General features: G+C 41.9%; 1 long non-coding RNA gene across 1 annotated transcript in view; it reads left to right on the plus strand.

Moving 5' to 3' along the window:
• Positions 1-8,602: 8,602 nt before the first annotated feature.
• Positions 8,603-19,940, plus strand: part of LOC130251921 (uncharacterized) — a 95,379-nt gene continuing 84,041 nt past the window's right edge. The window contains exons 1-2 of the long non-coding RNA XR_008840256.1: positions 8,603-8,670; positions 14,393-14,511. This is a non-coding gene — a long non-coding RNA (uncharacterized LOC130251921). The remainder of the gene's footprint in view (positions 8,671-14,392; positions 14,512-19,940) is intronic.

The following is a 19,940-nucleotide window of genomic DNA, read 5'->3' on the forward strand; positions in this document are numbered from 1 at the left end:
GTAGCTGTGTGTGCTGCTGGAGAGATGTGCTCTGGATTGAATATATCCCAATGCCTGTGGTCCAAAACCTTGGGAGAAGGTGCCACATGAAATCATGCTGAGGGAAGCCTGGATGTGATCCATAATCACAGATTGGAAAAGACCTTGGAGATCATCAAATCCAGCCTGAGACTTAAGACCACCTTAATGTCCATGGGGGCATGGATTTGCTTCAAAATCTCCAAAATTGCCCTGTTGCTCTGAACACAAATGCTGGGATGGATGCAATGTTTGATTCTCACAAATGCAGCCTTGTGGTGTGTAGACCAAAGCCTAGTGGGTGGATATCATGTTCTGTATTCTCTAGAAGCCAGATTATGCTAATCTTGGCTTTACTGGTCTGAGTTCTAAAAGGATATCCCTCCCTGTCTGAGCTCTGTCAAACAGCTGGGCTGTCAATGGCACTAGATATTTAGAGGTTACCTAAAGATTGGTTGGATGTCTCTGAATCAGGATCCTGGGCCATGTTTCCAGTTAGCTGGGAGACAATCAAGCCAGCTCTTTTCCTGTGGTTTTTAAAACCTGGGAATAGTGATTCCTAAATGCCACAGTTGCTGGGATTTCCTTGCACAGACACACCAGCTGTCTCCCCTGTGAACCTGCACAGCCAGCCCTCTGTGCCAGCAGTGAGTGATTCCACAGCAGAGCCTTGTGGAATCCCTCTCTGTGCCTGTCTCCACCTCTGTGTGGCTGGGGACATCTGATTCTTGGGCTCTCTCCTGTCACTCAGGGACAAATGTCTTCATTGTTTGGAGGGGATTTAGGAAGCACAAGTTGGCAAGTATTTCAGTGACTCTTCTTCCTCCCATTCTGCCTGTTCTTGTGGCTGACTCTTTAATGTGTGTTTAGGGATTAAATCGACCCTCTAGCTACAATAGGCTTAAAACTTGCACTATAAACTTTTCATCTGAATGGGAACAGGGTTCAAACTCAAGTGTGGTGACTGTCCACAGCTCAGTGTGAAATGAAGACAGATTTGGTCACAGTCCTTGCCTCAAGGCAAGGAGAAGAGTTGGGGTGACTTGCACAAAAGTCAAATCTGCCCAGTTGCACTTAAATCCTTCATTCCTGTCTCTGAGCTGCACTGTCTTCATGGTGGCCTATGATGCCCTCCTTTCTCTAAAATCACCAGAACTGGCCTTTCAAAGTGCTTATTTGGGCTGCTTCCTTTCCTCCCGTGCCTTCAGCAGCCGCTGTTGATCAGGAAATTCTCGCTGACCGTTCTTCCCTGCGATTTTTCAGTGTGGTCCTTACTGAGGACTCTTGCCAGCTCTGCCTCCTTGAGCCTGAGGAGCAGGATGTGAACACTCATTTACACATTCTCCTTTCTCTGCTGGATGGATTCAAGAGCTGCAAGTTGGTCTGGACCCTCCTGCAGCTGTGAAGACGTGGGCTACCATCCACAGTAGCACTGACCCATAGAAACTCTGCTGCAGCTCTGAGAGTGGAGACTGTGTGTGCAGAGAGGAGGGGAGCAGGGTGGAGTGAGAAATGTGGATTCATGCACTCACTCTGCAACAGCCTTCCTGGGTGGCCTTGGACATATCACTTGCATCTTTCCTGCCCCTCCTTTGCTTCCTTGTGCTTCAGTGTCCCACCTGTAAAATCAGGATGGTAAAACTTCCTGCTGCCCTTCCTCTGGCTGAGCTGTTCAGGGAGTCTGTTATCCACAGCTGATGTTCTTTGTGCAGTGCTGCAGCATTGAAATCAATGAGGTTGCTCTTGGTCAGGAGCTAAAGGGTTAAAGGTATGCATGTGATATAAATGTTCAGAAGCCAGAATTTACTGTAGGTTTCTAGGGTGGGATTTACCAGGTTCCTGAAGGCCACGTCTATGTATTGGGGAAACAACAGACTGATCACTTAAACAGCCTGGGAAATTCAAATTTTCAATCCATATTCAGGCTTGACTTTAGAAGTGCTCACCACCCAGCAGTCTGCTGTGAATATGGCAGATGTGAATTTGAGGGGCTTAATATTTTGGCAGATGCCACAGATTTAGGATTGGGGGCCTTGCTGTAGATGCACAAGACTGCAGAGTGCTGGTGGCTCTATGTGCATGTGGGTTTTCTTTTTGCCTTAAGCCACTGCCTCAGTTCCAAAACCTAACTCCTTCCCAAGGACAGAGTACATGCACTGAGTGCCTTGGTTCATCAGTGGATTCCAGACTGCCAAATGCATTTGGTGGTCTTGGGTGTTTTCCAAGCAAAGAGTCACAGAGACCTGACAGTGTGCACATGTATTTTCACACATCCATATTTTGGCATTCTGGCTGACTGTCTGTGCTCAGTGGGTAGAAATGTTGTTGCAGGAGTGAGGGGGTGGTCCCAGCAGGTCAGGGTTCAGTCTAGTGGTAGGGCAGGGTGGGGAAGCTTGGATTGCAGCTGCCTACACAAAACTTGACCTCAGATTAACCAGACAGCTTCAGTTTCCACTGCCGCTGTCCCAAAGCCTCCATGAGCAAAAACAACCAAAGCACAAGAAAAGAAAATACATTTTTGGAGTCCATACAAAACGAAGAAAAACTTTTTTATTGTTCTTTATAATTTAGGAGTTGTCTGTCTCTTTGACTAGTCCCTGCTGAAAGCAAATCTTTGATATTCTGGGGCCAGCATCACAAGGGTGCACGAGTTTGTCAGTGCTGAACAGGTTAGGCAAGATCCTGTGCTGATGTTAATCAACAGGGCCCTGTTGAAGTTGTGCCAGTTTGCACCAGTTAAGGATATAATTCCTGAATGTAATAATTTACCACATTATTGCCTTCAAAGTTTAAACTCCTCTTCTTTATCTTCTAACTCTGAAAGCAGAGCTGTTTTTTATTAGCTAATGGGTTCATAGGAATGGAGTGTTTTTATTAAATATTAAAAATCCAGCATTTACCTTGACTGAAGGGCTTGTCTTCATTTAGTCCTGGTTGAAGCTGACAGTGAAGAATGCAGGCTGCTCTTGCCAAGTCCTGATATGGTCCAGCAGCAGAGTTTTGTGAGTGGTGATGAGCCTCCCTTCTCAGAACTGATCTTACTGAGTTCCCATAATCAAGGACAGACTTTCAGAAAGGCTCAAATTGGCTTGTTTTTCAGAAACTGCTGAGTATTGAGTGCTCATCTTCCTTTGAAAAAAATTATGTTCAATTTTATGCCAGAAGCTTCTGAGTGCCAGGCACACTTAAAAGCCAGTCTCTGAGTGTCATTTGAAACATGTTCCCACATAACAAATTCTATCCATTTTCAGGCAATCTGATTTTTTTTTAAAACAAAAATATTGTTAAGTGAAGGGTGGCAGTGGTGTGAATAGCCTTAAAGAAAATCAAAATTGTCCTAAAACTTTATTCATGTCTTGCAGTGAACTTATCTGAACTTTTGGAATATTTTGAGGAAGATCTGAGAAGAAAGCAGTTCTGTTTCATGCCTTCATATACCTGTGTCCTCTGCTTGGCTAAAACTGGTGCAAAAATGTTTTGCTGAAGAACTTTAATTTCTAGCCTTATCAGAAGTAAGACACATCATGTAACCTGTTAGACCAATCCAAATATCACTACATTTAAGCCCAGAAGACATAAATTTTTTGCACAAGACTTTGTGAAGCTTTCAAAGCTCCTTTAGTAAAACTGGACATTGATCCCATAGACTGACTTTGCCCATAAGAAATTCAAATAATTTTGGTAAGATATAAAATTGTCCTTGTCCCACAATCAGACCTGACCTCTCATCATGGTCTGCTGTATTTAAGAGCAGTCCAGGAGGTGCTCAAACTTCTGCATCTTGTGAAAAATATGACACAAATTTAAACTGGAGGGAGAGGGGGTGTCTGTGCATCAGGATTTCATTATTTGACAAAACTTGTACTGAAACAAATCCTTCCTCAGGCATTCATGGATAACTGTTGCTCAAGTGGTGCCATGGACTGAAGCATCCTCAAATTTATGCAAACATGCTTTTTCATTGCAAAAGATATTTGTAGGCAGTAGGTGCAATTAATTGTAAGAAATGTCTGATAAAATTGTCAATAGTCAAAAAATGAAATATTATTGAACTCTGATCTATATCTTCAGACACAATCTAAACATGACATTCTGCTTTCTCTATATTGGTGATAAAACTTGCATTGACTTCACTATACAAAGTAATTAAAAAAATTAGATTTTTTTCTCTCATTTTCAAATCAATCCCTCCTGGTTAATATTCAGTATGCTTAGAGTGAGGGAGAGAAATATCTGTTAGAAAGCTTAAAGGTAAAACTCTGACTTTGGTTTCTAGGTACATCTTTTCTCATTGCTATGGCTTCAGGCTTTACCAAAAATTCAAAGTTACCTTCAGAAATCATCAAGGAGAATAAGAGAGGAGTAAGTGCATTGGTGAAAGATATTTGAGGTGAGAGGTTCTTATTCCCAAAAAGGAAGGATTAGGTTAAGTTTGAGGTACCAAACTCCTTTTCCTGGGGAGGTCTGGATAAGATTTCAGTGATTTATGTGGACAATATGGTTGGGCAGGATAAGGTTTCATCCTTCACTCCTCTCCTTCCACAATGCCCAGGAACAACCAAGGCAAGAATATTCTTAAAATATGGATTTGGAGCTCTTGTGGTGCTTGGCCCCATAGTCATCCAGATAGGAGGAGTCACCAGTGCTCTGGTGTCAGGGAGGTGGATTTTGGGGTTGAGTTTGAATGGATTTCCCTGTCTTACTGTACTGCTGAAATACAGGTCTAGAAACAGCTTTTCAAAACCAGTTTGCATCCAGTCATGACTCACTTGAAGACCATATTAATGCTCCTTTAGGTTCATTCCAATCTAGTACTTTTCAATACTTGTTCAATATTTTCTGGTTTTTGTTGCTTATATTTGCACTGAGTGGTATAACTACAAGCTGGGATTAATCCTCCTATATCTTAATTATTTGTAGGTGGAAGAATTGATTTCTGCTCTCCTCTGCTTCCTCATCTCTTAATCTGTCTCCATTTTTTGTGATTGTGTGCAGCCATCATTTTGGGGGATGGAAGGGCAAAGGTGATGTCCATTTACTTCCCTGCAGATTGCAGATGATTTATAAGAGCTCTGCTGCCTGATATATTCCCACTTTCTAGACAGCCATGTCAGTGTGCAAAGGTGTCTTCCAGGCTGCAGATGTTTGGCCATGAAGGGAAATAAACTGAGTTTTGGCTGGCATGTAGAAAAATATATTAGCTTTTAGAATGTTAAAGCTATTTCTTAATATAGAAAATCACCATATTTTTGAAAAATTATGTTGAAATACAATTTTTCTTGTATTGAATGAGACAAAGCTAGAAAAGATCTGGGTGGAAAATCCATGATCTGAATAAATTACTCATCCCTACATCTCAGTGTGATGACAAAACCTTACAGAGCATCTTGAAACAAAGAATTTTGCTGCTTCCTCCTTCATTGCTCCTTAGCTCAGTAATATCTTCCTTCCCATGATTTGCTCCATTATCTTCAGTGTGGCAAGTTTAGCATGAATTTACTCCCTTCAACATGAGTGAAATGATTAAATCTGCTCTAATTAATTGCTTCAGTATGTTGGAAGAAAGATCTTTCTTCTCCTTTCTTCTCCCCCACCCTCTCCCTCCTTTCCCACATGTTTTTCCTTCAGTTTCTGTAGTGGGCCAGGCTCTGCAAAGCATCCCAAACATACCTGGAGCCAAGTATTTGGAATTACCTTGGATGTACCTTTCTATCTCAGCACCTCCCTACATCCCTGTAAGTGTGTCCTGAGACTCCCCTACTGCATCCTGGTTTGTGGTGCTTTATTTATTTTATTGGGGCAGAAATGAGGTCTGAACATGAATTTCCCTGGGTGAGGGCCCAGGGCCACAAAACCACCCCAATTAATTCAGTTGTGTGGGGTTGTGGAAGTTTCCACATGTGAAATATCTGTAGGGTAAGGAACTGGGTGTCTGGGCAGACCCATGCCTGACCTTCCAGGGAAAGTGGCAGCACGAGGCAAGTGTCTGACAGGCTCCCTCAAGATTTAAATGGCTTTAAATTCTTAATTTACTGCCTGTATGTATGTGTACAGGAAGTAAAGATTTTGAGACAGACATGTGGCAACATATAAAATTCCTCCTGTGCAATTATGCTGCTTCAGATAGATTGATCCACTTTTTGTCTTCCAGTGAAAAGCTCACCTAAACTTTTGAAACTGAAGTTTTAGTGGAAATGTGATTTCAGAATGACATTATCCAGAATCAGTCTCATTAATAAGCTTTCACTATTGTTTTTCTGTCTTTGTTTAATGTGCTTGAATGTTGAATTATGCTAAATTATGTGCACATTAAGTGATAAATTACATAATGCTCCAATGTGGTGGGAATTAATAATGGAATTGCCTTAATTTTCTCTTTTGTTTTTTTGCCATAAACCCCATTAAATCTCTCTGTTATGTAGATGGCTTTGTCAAATGGTTCATAAGAAAGGAGGAGGGGAAGGGGGGAAAAACCCCTAAGCCCCACACCAAACAGAGCTCCTGCTCCCTTTGGACAGATGGTGAGGGCTGAACCTTCATGAATTTGTTATTGCCCTAATTGAAATCACATTGGTGTATTGTTCTCCCCGTGCCAGGGATGCTACCCTGGTGGGGAGAAGGGTCCCACTGCAGAAATGCAGAGCTGTGAAAATCCTCCAGAAGGCTGTGTGGGATTCCAGCACCTCCTGGGCTATTGCTGCTGACCCAGGGTCAGCAATGGGCAGACACCTCACAGCTGCATCTCTTCACCTTCCTTTTCCCAGTGGAAATTACTGCAGGGAATGGATTGCCCCAGACAGCCTGGGAAAACACGTGCTGCTTTGGAGTAGCTCTTTTAAAATGTGGTCAATTAGAGGCAGGTCTTGTAGTCACAAAACCCACTAAATGAAATAAGAATGAAATAGGTTTGTGCAGTGCTTCAGTTTATGGCTGGTTGATGAATTATGAAAAGATGTTAATGGTGGGTGGGATAAAGAACAGCTTTGATTCCTAGGGCAAACTGTGGAGGTGATGCTCCAAGATGTTCTTCTGATTGCACATCTGGGAATGATATGGAAGTGTGGTTTAATCCTACATGTTGGCAGAATTCCCAGCAGCAGAGAAGGAGCAAGTGCATGCATTTATTCCTGACTGTTGCTTGGATGTTGGAGGAACAGTTTTACACACAAAGTACAGGATATTTTTAATCTTAGTTAATTCTGTTTATCTTCAATACCTGTGAAGTTTGGCCTTAACCTAGAGTGCCTTCTCAAGAATGTCAGTGTTGAATACATTATTTCATCATGATTCTGGTGTACATTTGAAGGCAGAGCTGAGATTCAGGTCATTGCCATAGGCCTGTGCAATCCAGAGAGTTCAGTGGCTTGAGTTTACTTCCTTTTTCCTCTAGCATGTCAGGAAAAGTTATTCTGTAAGTCCATAAAGTTTAGACTTTGCACTTTAATATTTTTTCTTTAGCTGACTTTCTTTTGATCATTAATCATCAGGAATGGGGCTATCTTACATTTCTGCCAAAAAAAAAAAAAAAAAAGTGAGCTTAGGCTTAAAAACCATTAGAGGTTCTGGTGTCTCTGATTTCAAAACTCACTGCATTGCTCAGTCCTCTGGAGTGCAAGTCTGAGGAAAGAGCAGAGAAAACAAATTGCCCTTTTATCTCAGGGATGAGGAATGCTCTCACTGACACTTTTTATTTTTCATACAGAACTGATGTGTTTTATGGAGAATCTTCCTGTCCTCTGGCATTTTCAGAATTGCTAGAAACCAAGAACACACATTACTTAGGCATAAATGATGCAGTGCTCACATACCAGATGCACTTTAATCCTAAAAAGATGCCTTTTATTATAGCACATATTTTTATATGTGGATATTTGGATGTTTTTATGTAAATAAATTAATAGTGTTGAGTCTTTGATGATGGATTGCATTGTAACAAGCATAACAGTACTAATAGCACAAGTTCAGACTAGAGAAATTTTCAAAATAAAGAGATATCAGAATACTTTTCCTTTTTAAAGAAGCTCAGGAAAGAATTTGTTACACCTGGAAAAATATCTGACAGAACTTCTGAGTTCTGATTTCAAACTTTGCTCCCTTCCTGATTTTTTTTCTCCTTTTCTTTTTTTTATTCTTGTCACCCTTTATCCTTTTCTCCTTAGTCCCAACATGGACACAGAAAGAAAGAATAAAAGGGCCTTTCAAAGCTTGAAAGTTTAACTTCCCACTTCCATGGGGGAAAAAAAAAGCTTTCCAAAGTTGGATGCAAAGTTTTTCCATGCTCTTGGTGGCATGAACAGCTGTATGTATGTACATATTCATAAAGCTCTGATGGCAGTGTGGAAATTCTCTCCACAGTAGTACAATATAGTTATTTCAGTTTGCAACCAAGCTCTACCCTGCCAAATCCAGAATAAACCCAAAAAATCAAGAATACCAATGATGAAACAGGCATCTAATTTCCAAGTTTAATTAAAAAGGAGATGGATAGACTTATTATCCATTGTCTTTAAAAATTCAGTCATCTTCTATGCATGGGGATATGCAGGTTGAGAATAAAACCATGTCTGTTTTACAGAACAAAGCTGAGAATATCCATTAAGGGAAGTGCTTCTTTCAGGAATACTTTGAACAGCTGATAACCTGCTGAATAAGGTATGTTTATATATATTAACTTTCTCTCTCTCTCTGTCTCTTGCAGGACAGACCCCTTGGTGGCTTTTTGACTCTGGTTTATTGTATAATCTATCCAGCCAATCTGTAATGTCATTGTGCATTACTCTTGAGGCAGAACTGTGACACTTTTTAGTTACACATGTGCTAGAATATGCCAAAAAGCTCAACTTGTTTAGGGTGTGCTTCTGTTAAAAAATGACAAGAAAACACTCAGGTGTGGGAAGCTCACAGCTTCCAAGAGGGATTCAGTATAACTCAATTATTCCCCCACTACGACATTAATTTGCTTTGTGCCCTTCAGTATTTTTGTCTATAAATTATTGGTGATTTTTGAGGTTATAGCTAATTGCAGTCCCTATGAAATCTTAGAGTGTTCCACACTATCCACAAATGAAGCTCTTATTTTAAAACATCTTTCCTGTCAAATGAAGCTCTTTTAAAATGTACTTCCTATAGGCAAGTTCCTGCTCCTCTCACGAGTCTGCCAGCTCTTTGTGCTTTTTGCTTGCTGTCTAACTATTTTAGCTGGACCCATCCTGCTCCCTGGAATCTTCAAGCTGGCTTTATGCAGTTATTCTCAGGAGAGGCACAATATTTCCTTTGCTCTGCAGGACCCCACAACCCACGAAGGAGCAAGATGAGCACATGTTTTGCCTCCCCCGTTTCTCATTTTAACAGCAAGTGTGATGCATAGCACCAATACAACAAACTGGAGACAAATTAAGCTTTTTTTTTTTCCATCTGCTGCACCATCTGAAAACCTTTCAGGCAACAGATGAGGCTTTGCATTTGGATGGTGATTGGGCAAGGGAGGGGTGAATTGAAAGCGTGAATAGGTGCAAGGATGCGAGAATAAGGGGCTGGGGAGTCCCAGACCTCAAGAGCTACTTTGTCCAGGAAGCATTGCAAGAGGGCTCCTGTGCTGGGAAAGCTGCTGGATTTGCCTGCTGAGGGAGCTGAGATAGCTAAGGAAAGGTGGCTGGTGATGGAAAACATGGCCCACTCAGCAGGAGCTTTAAAGTGGGAGGTTAAAGGAGTGTCTGCGAAACCGGCCTTGGGCTCTAACTAGGAGTGAGGGAACTGACTGCTCTCCTGAATTTCCTGACAGCTCAGAGATATGAGGGGCAGATATCTGGGCAGATTGCTCACTGAGCTGACACAGGCACTCATTTTGAAGATATTATGAAAAATACAAAGCTGGACTTACCGTGCTGGTTGTGCCGGTCAGCGGCACGGGAGGAGCGCTGGGGTTCACTGCCCAGCGAGTGGCACATGCCACTGCACATGGCTGCTGCCACACAGCACACTCTGTGCTGCTCCAGGGTGCTGCTGAATGTGGCCTGCTCCTCTTTGGACACTCAGCTGGAGCCCTGGGGGCTCTGCTGTCTCTGTCATGTGTGAAAAGTTCTGAAATCAAGACTGTTCACATGGCCCTTGGAGTCAGAGGCTGGAAAATGTCCATTCAGGAGTTCCCATGGAGGACCATTTGTTTGCAGGTGCTGTCACCTGGTTTATTATTAGCTCCAGTGTTTTTCTCTAGCTATACATACATACATACATATATATATATATATGAAAAAATAATGAATTTCAGCTCTATGTTGCTATCACCAGTGATGCTTTGTCTGGGAAACTACTGTCCTTAAGAATGATGGGTTGCAATGAGTCAAATCTTGGCAGGAACTGCTTAATGCACAGGAGAATGCCTTAGCATTGGCTATCAGGACTTTTTAATTTAAATTCCAGTTTTTCTGCAAGTTTCTTTTTAGGCCTACAATAGGTCAAGAGATATCTTTTCCTCCATTCCTTCTCTCCTCTCCAGCTGGAGTGGGCCTTGTCCTGTTCTGTTTATCTTTTTGAATGCTAATCAATCCATATTGAAAGAAATGAAATTGGTTTGTGGATGCAGGTGTGTGTTTGTGTGTTCTCAGTGTAGCTTGCTCATATTCTGTAAAGTATCTCAGTCGTCTCTCAGGGTGTCCATCCTTGTAGGGTGTCCCTCTGCCTGTTCCCTGCTGAGCAAGAACTCTGTGCTAATATTGTAAACCAAGAGAAACCTTCCTCACTGCTCACAAGACCTTTCCCATTGGAAATGTCTTAAAAATTATATCAGTGCAGATTTCCTAAAGACTGAACATGAGTCACTGCTGGAGCTCCTGAGACTGTTTCTAACAGCTCCATCCAGTGGCTTTGGCTGTAACATGAATGTGGGGTTTTCCTCACAGGGGTTCAAGACCTTTGGGGCTGGAAAGTGCTGCTTCCAGACAGATGATTTGGCAGTTAGCACCTTGCAGAAGGAAGAGTAATTGATTTAAAATGAGAGATGTGGTGTTTACATTTTGCAATTACCTGTGAGGAATTTTTATTCTCCTTGCAATCAAATGGCTTCCACCTCTTGGAGTGCAAGGGGAGACCGTCCCTCTCCAGTGGCTGGAACATAAATTATGCTTGTTAGGAAGATGAATAGAGTCCCTGTGTACAAGGGATTTCTATTTTTAAAGAGCAAAACATCCCAGGTGAACTCACTCATGCAGGAAAGACCTGCTCTACAGTTCAGGAGAGAATGTTGGAATTGTTCAACAAGTTTTTGAAGTTTTTGTTAAAAAACCCGCCAATTTCTTAATGCAAAGCCTTTGATTTTGAAAGTGATCTTTAAGTTCAAAATTTAGTTGTTTCCCTACACTGTTGGACAAAATATTTTAATCAGGTTTTTATTTTAAATCTTGTCTCTTTTGTGGGAGTGATGCAAGTAGATACTCAGGCTGCAAAAATTTGAGATTTCAATTTTTCTCTCTTGGTCATGATGGGAAAGAGCTTTCAAATTCTCAAAAACTCTCATGGGTCAGGGATAAAAAAAGGTTTCCCACAGAGCTCTAGTCAATGGGAGTGTTACCATAAACTTCCCTGTGCCTTGGATCAGGCCCTGAGAGTGCATTGGAGATTTTGTCAGCCTCATTGATTGCACAAACCAGCCTTGTTATGAGGAAACATTCCTGGGCCAGACAGAATTCTGACATTTGTCTGTAGCCTTCACATTGAGGAGAGATTATTGTCTCCAGAGGGCCATTCTTAATGATTTAAATCTGAGGTAGATGGTTTTTTCTGGCAGTGTGTGTGTAATCTAATCTATATATTGTTGAAAATAATTGGCCTGAGCGTAGAGCTGCTCTGTGGCTGTGGTCAGTCAGTATTGACTGCATTGAAACTTGCTGAGTAGGTGGTATCAATTATAAGAGGACCTGGAAAAGTGAAGCAAAAGAAGATATTCAAAGTGGGGAAATGTGGAAGTAGAAATGCTTTCCACTGGGATCCCTTTGGAAGCAAACAGTCTGAGCTTTAGAAAATTCCCCCTGGGTAATTACACGTCAGATAACATCACACAGGCTGTATGACCAAGAGTATGTAAAATCTGTGTTTGTTTCCTTCCCAAAGAGCTGGATGGTGACTTGAGGCTCATCCTGTGAGCAAGACATGGTGTGCAGGCTGTACCACCCAAGGAGCAGCCCCGGGAGGCAGAGTGACTCACAGCCAGGCTGCCAAGGCACAAATCCCTCCCTGCCTTCCCTCCACTCCTCAGCCTGCAAAACAGAAAGATTCTGCTCTCTGCTTTGGAGTTTTTCCTTGCTTTTTGTCTCCCCTAAAGATAAAGTGATGCAGTGGCACAGCTATCCTGATTAGTAGTTGGAACTGCAGGAAGAATTCTTGGAGCAGGGACACCTTCCACTAGACCAGGTTGCTCCAAGCTCCATCCAGCTGGGCTTTAAACATTTCCAGGGATGAGGCAGCCACAGCTGCTCTGAAGAACCCTTTCCTGTGTCTCACCACTCTCAGAGTAAAACATTTCTTCCTGATATCCAATCTAAACTCAACCTCTGTCAATTTAAAGCCATCATCCCTTGTCCTTGTGAGTAGTCCCTCTCCACCTTCCTTGTAGGTTCCCTTCAGGCACTGGAAAGCTGCATTTACTTCACCCCAAACCCTTCTCTTTTTCAGGCTGAACAATTCCAGTTCTTTCAGCCTTTCCTCATCTTCTGGAAGCAGGGATGCGTGGACAACTCCAGTTTGTATAATATCCCAGTATCAGAGTAACTTATGGAAGTGAGTTATTTCTCGAGCCCAGCTTAGTAAAACATTTCAGCATGCTCTCTAATGCTTTTAAATGTTGATTGGATTTAAATATGTGCTTAAAAATGAGTGCTTCACCAGAGAAAAATGTTGCTATGAGATTATATTCCCTTGCAAACGTGTCTGCTCCAAGATACAGCTCTGCACATTGCTCCCACCTCCTCTGCATTCCTGCCCTGTCCTGTGGTGAAAGGGCTTTGTGCTGACTTCAGTTTTGGACACCTCACTACTTGCTAGTTAGAAAAATATTTTAGACATTGTTTATTAGGGCTTGGCACTATCTGTTAGTGTTGTTTCTCTATACTATGATATGTTTGGATTAAAAACAGAGAAAGACTGGGGTGCATGCAATATTCTTGGTAGTACAAGACACCAACAGTGGTGTCTGCCCCCAAGGTGCAAGGTCCAGTTTGAGACACATCTAACATGTTGAGCTGATTAAAAAGGTATTTCAATAGGAAAAAAAGCAAAATTTAAGCCAACAGGTTGAATTTTATTTCAGCCCCAAGAGTTAATTTTGCAAAAGAAATCAGGCCTTCCATTTCCCATCCCTTGGCATTCATGCTTCCTCTTTCTCTTTCCATTATTACATTAATTGTCAACTGAAAGAGATGTTCAATCCATAGGTTAATTTCTACATGAGTGGTTTTAGGATACTGCTCTTAAACATTCATCCTACTGTTAATTTAGCACAAACCTGTGCAAAACACAGCTTTAGGAGGTTCTGTTGAAACTGCAGTTATAAATATTTCACTCAAATTATTAGATCAATGCTAAAGGCAACCTCATCATTTTTATTGACTCTAATTTTTAATGAACATTAACGAGCTGAAAAAAAATCCCAACCTTTCAGTTTGTCTGGTGGGTTTGTTGTTTTTTTGTTTTTTTTTTTCCCAACCTTCCACCACCTATTCAATCTGTTTGTTGTTGAACATGTGGGTAAAGAAATGACAGGATCTGAGAGAAGAGAGTTTGGATTACACAACCATTGCTGTCACTTATGTGGGCACAGAACTCTCATACCAGTGCAAACTCTTTGCTGTGCTGCTGTGCATGGTTATGTGATCTCTGCCAAGGATTTAAACATCCTGGGAGACTTTGACACTATATTTTTACTTATTTTACTGGAGGGCAAGCTTGGAGCTGTGCTCTTGACCTCACTGAAGAGTGGTGTGTGGAGCTGCTGCTGCTTGGGCAGAGCATGAAGGAAATCCTGGGTTAGAGACTCGTGTTTTTTCTTTGCTTCAGAGTAAAGTGGTTGCCCTTTTCCACACTCTGGTCCTGTAGTGTTCAGTCCTGAGTCTGAATGCTGTGTATATATCCCTCAATTCATCTACCTACACATTGCAACCAAGTGATGCTTACCAATCCTTAACTGGAAAAGAAAAGAATATTTCCTACTCATCTTACAGAGCAGCTTCCACAGTGTAACTGATAAAATAAAGGCTTGGTTTAGCACAATAAAAAGTTGTGTTTGCCCTGAGAAATTGAGGGCACTCTGAAGCTTATGATGCTCTTACAGGAGAAAGTCACATTTGTTTAATTGAAATAATTCCTGTTTCCTTGCCTAACACAGGTGAAGACTTAGCTAATGCATTCCACCTGCCAGAGTCACCAGGGGAACTCCAGAGACAAGCTTCAAGCTGCTCCCAAAGGCTTCTAGTAACACATGCATTGAATTGATAAACAGCAAAGGTATGTGCAAGACAGGATTAGTGAGTTCATTGATTTATTTTTGGGTCAGTTTATAAAAAGAGAAGCTGTGGTCACTGCCAATTGAGAATTTCTCATTTTCAGGTATCACACTGGAGGTAAATATCAATATTTGAATTTCCATTAACATAACTTCTGGAGGTACTTAAGGTACAAAATCTTGTACTTTTATATTTAATGCAAACTTTAATTGCCTCCCTCACCCCTACTCTGCCCTTACCCCTCTCATAACATCTCAATACTTTGAATTTGGCCCTGTTTACACATGGCTTGATGGATGTTACAAACTAAACAGTGAGTGTCTCACACTTACACATCTTGTATTCGAGATTTTCTCCTTCCCATTATATAGAATTTTGCTTTTTGGGGTGTTTTGGGGCTCCCATCAGTGTTGGGTACCCACAGCTCAGAGTTGCAGAGCTCAGGCTGTGACAAAAATGACAATGCTGCTGCAAGGAGGAGGAATGGAAAGAATTAAGCTTGTGCTGGCTGCATTGTGGGTATCTCTTGGCATGAGGTAGCAGTGGAGAACAATGTTTATTCATTAAGATATAATTGCTTGGAGCTAGATGCATTTCTGCCTTCCATGCTGGTTTGCTTTGAATGCCTTGTGTTAGGATTTTTCTTTCTCCTCACTCTAATTTGCTGTGCACTGATGGGGATAAATGCCATCAAAGGTCTGAAGCTTTTGATGTTTCTCATATAAGATGCAAATGTTCAACAGATGAAAATTATTTGCTAATAAGTAAATAAATATCAAAAGCAGCAGTACAAATAAAAGCCCCTTGTGTAATAGTGACTAAAAAATTCAAGTGACTTATTTAAACACTGGTCAGGCCCCTCTTTGATGTATGTGAATATTTTCAGGCAGAGGCATCCTCGTGTTGTTAGAGTGTAGCTGCAATTTTCAGTTTCTCTTAGACCTCACTTGAAGCATTCTGGGGAAATGCAGAACCAGTGAATCTTTCTAGATGTATTGAAGCTGAGGGACAGAGGCAGGATGGAGCCTTTCAAGTGTCAATGATTCCCATCCACTTATCTATTCAGCTTGGAAGACTCTTCCTGTCTCTCAAATCTGGCAGAAAGTCTCTGCGTGCTCTCTACAGACTCCTAAAAACTTCTTGTATTCAATATTGAGCTTAAGGGGTCCTCATGGATGCCTGAAGCTTCTGCAGGCTGCTGTAATAAATACGGAAAAGCATCTAAAATCAGGATTTCAGATTGAAAGGTGAACTTGTCTTGACTGTGTCACTTTGCTGCTAATCATTGCAGCAGACTCAGAGCAAGCCAGAAGAGTTGCTTGGCCATTTTTTATCATGACAGCCTGAATCTTTGTAGTACTCCAGCTAAAATCTGGGAAAGGATGTTGTGCTGGACATATTATATCTTGACTGGTTTTTGGCTGATTGCTGTTTAGGGGTCAAGGTGCTTTGCCCTTTGGGTTTATTCACTTGCAGCTTGGAATGGCTGGAGTATTAAAACCCTTAAGTGCATTTCTTGTCAAGGACCTCTTAAATCAAACACAGCTTAAACGAGTTACTGAAAAGAAACAGTTTCCACTTCTCCCTTAATCTGTCTGCCATGCTCAGTAATTGATGTCTCCTTTCATGAGTCACATCAGCTTGCCTCAGGTTAAATCTCTTCCAGCCTAATCCTGCACACCCTTCTGCAGTCCATGTCTGTGCTGGGAGATGGGGAAGGTTTTGCATCAGTGAAGATTGACAGATGGGTTTCTGCAGGAAATTGTTGTTTTTACCTAGAAGGGAAAGAAACTTCAGGAAAAAAAACAGCATCTCTAGTTCTTGGCTTCTTGGAGAGGTGCCCTGGGTTGGTCTGGGGGTTCCCATGTTTTATGAACATGCAAGATATGGAAGCATTTGGGATCTGGTGCTATAGCACCTAGGAAGCAGATAAAAAACATTTGAGGCAGGTATCCCAAGCAAAGGTTTCAATAGGGATGGAAGTAAAAACATGATCTCTGCAAGTGAGTGTGGACTTCCCTATTTAGGAAGATGGAGTTGGGAATGTGTGGGCTACAACAAAATTTTTTTGTATCATGGCTGTTTTCATTCACGTTGCTGCAGAAGAAACAAAATGTATTGGAAGACAAAAGAGCATCAACATTTTCCTGACTGCTGCCAATCACCCTAATTAACAAAGAGGAAGAAAGTCATGCTCTTGTCTTCACTTGGTTTGCTGCCTCAGTGCTATACATAGTAGAGAATTTGTGTCTTGTCCCTTTTGTTTGTTTATTTTTTTTTTCCTGTTGTCCCTGTGATTGTTTTCTTTCATAGTCAGACCAATTAACATGTTGACAGAAGAGAACCACTTGTGGAATTTTTTTTTTTCCCTCCTCTGAGTCTGGAGCAAAGTTGAGCAGATAAACAGACTTGTGTGCAATGCAAGGGGGGAAGCTGCAGAGGGGGATTTCAGCAGACACGTGTCATTAGTCACTCCCACAGGCCTTACAGGTGTGACATTAATCAGGCTGTGTGCCATGCTCCTGGAGTCTCACAGGGGTCTGACCATCTGTGTGGCTCCTGTGTTGAGGGTCACTGACTGGCTGTGCAGAACAAGATCACTTCCTGAGGCATCCCTGCCTTTGAACAGGGCTCTTCCCCCCGTGATGGATTCCTCCAACAGCCAGCACCTGAAGGGCATCACTTTTCACTGCCACTGATGGATGTGCCCACAGCTCAGTGAGCACCCCCTCCTCTCCTGAAACTGTCCTGCCAGTGTGGCTGCTGTGCTTGGAGAACTGAGTTAGTGTGGCAGCATCCAAGTCCTATCTAGAGATTTCTCACTTTTCCTACCTTCTTAGAGAATTTTGAAAGACTGTTATCAAGGGGCAGCATATATCAGTTTGGGACTTGGTCCTCAGGTCTGTCATACCTTAGCAAGGCTTGGAAAATAAATACCTTTAAAAAGGTTTTGCACTGCTTGGTTGCAAAGAAATTTCTCCATCTTACATCACCTGTGGCATCAGAGCTGGGAACAGACATATATTTCCTGCCCCCCTTTTCCACCAGCCACGTGGAATATCAGTTGCAGGGTAGATAAGTAATTAATTCCTTGCATTCTCTGTCTTCCTTTCATATCTGACTGTGTAGTCATCTCTTGAATTTTGTTGGTAGGGATTTTGAATCAAACTTGTCAGACTTGTCACGTACTCCCTCATGTACAAGATGATACAGAGGGTCCATGTCTTGGACTGTGATTCCCATCAGTTCTGCCACAGTGAGATCCTTTAGGGAGTCATGTGCACAGTGGAGAAAAAGCCATCTTCGAGGTAGTTATCTGTATTTTAATTCTGCAGAATTACTTGCTGTATTTCTTCCCCTGGGAAAATATCCACTGATACAAATTTAGCTCCAGTCAAACCTTGCAGTGTCAGTATCTAGAGAGACAGACCTAGTTTCCTTTAGGCTTAGGAGTCTAACAACTTGGGAACTGTTTCTCTCCCCCCCTCCCCCCCGAGAGATCATGCTTGCTAGACGGGCTTTCCCAAATTCTCACAGCTCTAATCTGGATACCATTTAGTGTGACAGCCTTCTTCCCGGGTTCCCACAGCTGGTTAGTGTTTTGAATTCCAGCCTCCTGAACTCATATCAGGCTACATGGGCTAATGCTCCCAGCACAACCTAGAGCAGATATCTCTGATGACAGAGTAATGGGGAAACTGTGCTGCTTTCTGCCTCTTTATTAATGCACTGTCATTTGTGGTGTCCTTCAATTGCTGTGCAGAGGAGCTGGCTGCAATGCCTCACAGGGGCATTTCAATGGGAAAAGTGAAAAAATGAAAGTAAAATCATTCAAGTGTGCTGCTTGTGAGATCAGTAAACCAACCTGCTGCAATGGGAAAGGAATTTTTAAAAAATGCATCAAATCCCAAGGGTTGCAAATAAGGCTAAAAATATCACTTAAATAATTACTGTCATATCCAGCTGAATTCTTACAAAGGAAAACCCCAGGAAAATATGTCCTATTTTCTCTCATAGCATTCAGACTTCACCTTGGCTAAATAGTGTTTCAAGTAGCAGGAGGCAAGAGTTGTTAAAGTGTGTAATGGGCACAGCACCCTCTGTCCAAGCCTGGTGTGGAAAATGCCAATGGATTCAGTGCCTTGGACTGGTTCACAGCTGCTTTCAGAAGCAGCCTCTAGTTCAGGGGTTTGCTGCCCATTTTTGGGCACCACCAGCATATGGCTGGATTTGGGGGTGGTATTTGAACCCTCTTTGGGAACATTAGTTCTGAGGAAGAGCTGAGTAGAGATGTGAAAGAGAAATTACATGGAGCTGGGTAATTCCTCACATCATCCAGAGTGGGAGTGGTTTGACAGCCCTTATCAGGCCAAGATCTAACATATTGTTGTCCCCATTTTGAGACTTCAGCTGTTATTTTTTTAAATTACAAAACAAAAACAAAGAACAAAATAAAGTCCTCCTTTGGAATGGAAAGCAACTGAACATCAGAATGGAAATGGTTGGTGGCACGTGTTGGGAGCATGGGAAGCAGTGGGTGGAAGTAAAGCACTTTGCCTGCAATTACACTGCTCAGAATGTTATTGGGGAGCTGTTTAACTTAAAATTTGTGGGGGTGAAGCTGCACTCAGGGCACATGGGAAACAGGAACTCACTCTGAAGTGTTTTCAAAACACTCGAATGTTTGTTTTTCCTTTGATGTTGACACAACTGCATCTTATGATTTGCTCATCCTCATCCAGTGAGTACCAGTCAGGAATTTGAATGCTGTGTGGATGGGAAGTAGCTTTCTTCCATGGAGAGCATGTAAAGATAATTTACTGGGAATCTGTGAGTGGATCTCTCTGTTTACCATAAAACCCACTTTGGGGAAAGGTCAGATACCTAGAATGTTGTTCAGTTTGTGGCCAACTCCTGGACTGGATCTTTGCTGGGCAGAAAGTCAGCAATGATGATGTGGCCCAATAAAAAATATTGTGTTAGTCAGAACTTCAAAGTCTGACCAGGTAAAATAAACCCCCAAAATTACAGCAAGCAAGCAGACCTTCGTGCCTTAAAATAAAATCTGCTTTTTTTTGCTGTGTTTTTGTAGGTCAGTAGAGGTTTTCCATATCACACCCTCTTTTGTTATCAGGTTGTTAATCTTGAATGATTTTACATGTGAGAAATATGACATATATGGTTCAAGTCCACAAAAAAAAAAAAAATTCTCAGTAAGTGACCTGCTCTACATCCCATTTGTACATTTATGAGGCTGTTTTAATTTGGGTGTTTGCCATCTATTAAGGGGCAATTTCAGAACCTTGCTCCTCAGATACTTCAAAAATCTCATTTCCCCTCCAAATGTGGCAGCACTCAACCTTTTCCAGGTGACAGGATCATCCTGTGAAAGCAGGGGTGTTTAACCTGGATATCCTCTAAAATGTGATA

Source organism: Oenanthe melanoleuca, chromosome 3, assembly GCF_029582105.1.
Source record: "Oenanthe melanoleuca isolate GR-GAL-2019-014 chromosome 3, OMel1.0, whole genome shotgun sequence".
Classification (NCBI taxonomy): Eukaryota; Metazoa; Chordata; class Aves; order Passeriformes; family Muscicapidae; genus Oenanthe; species Oenanthe melanoleuca.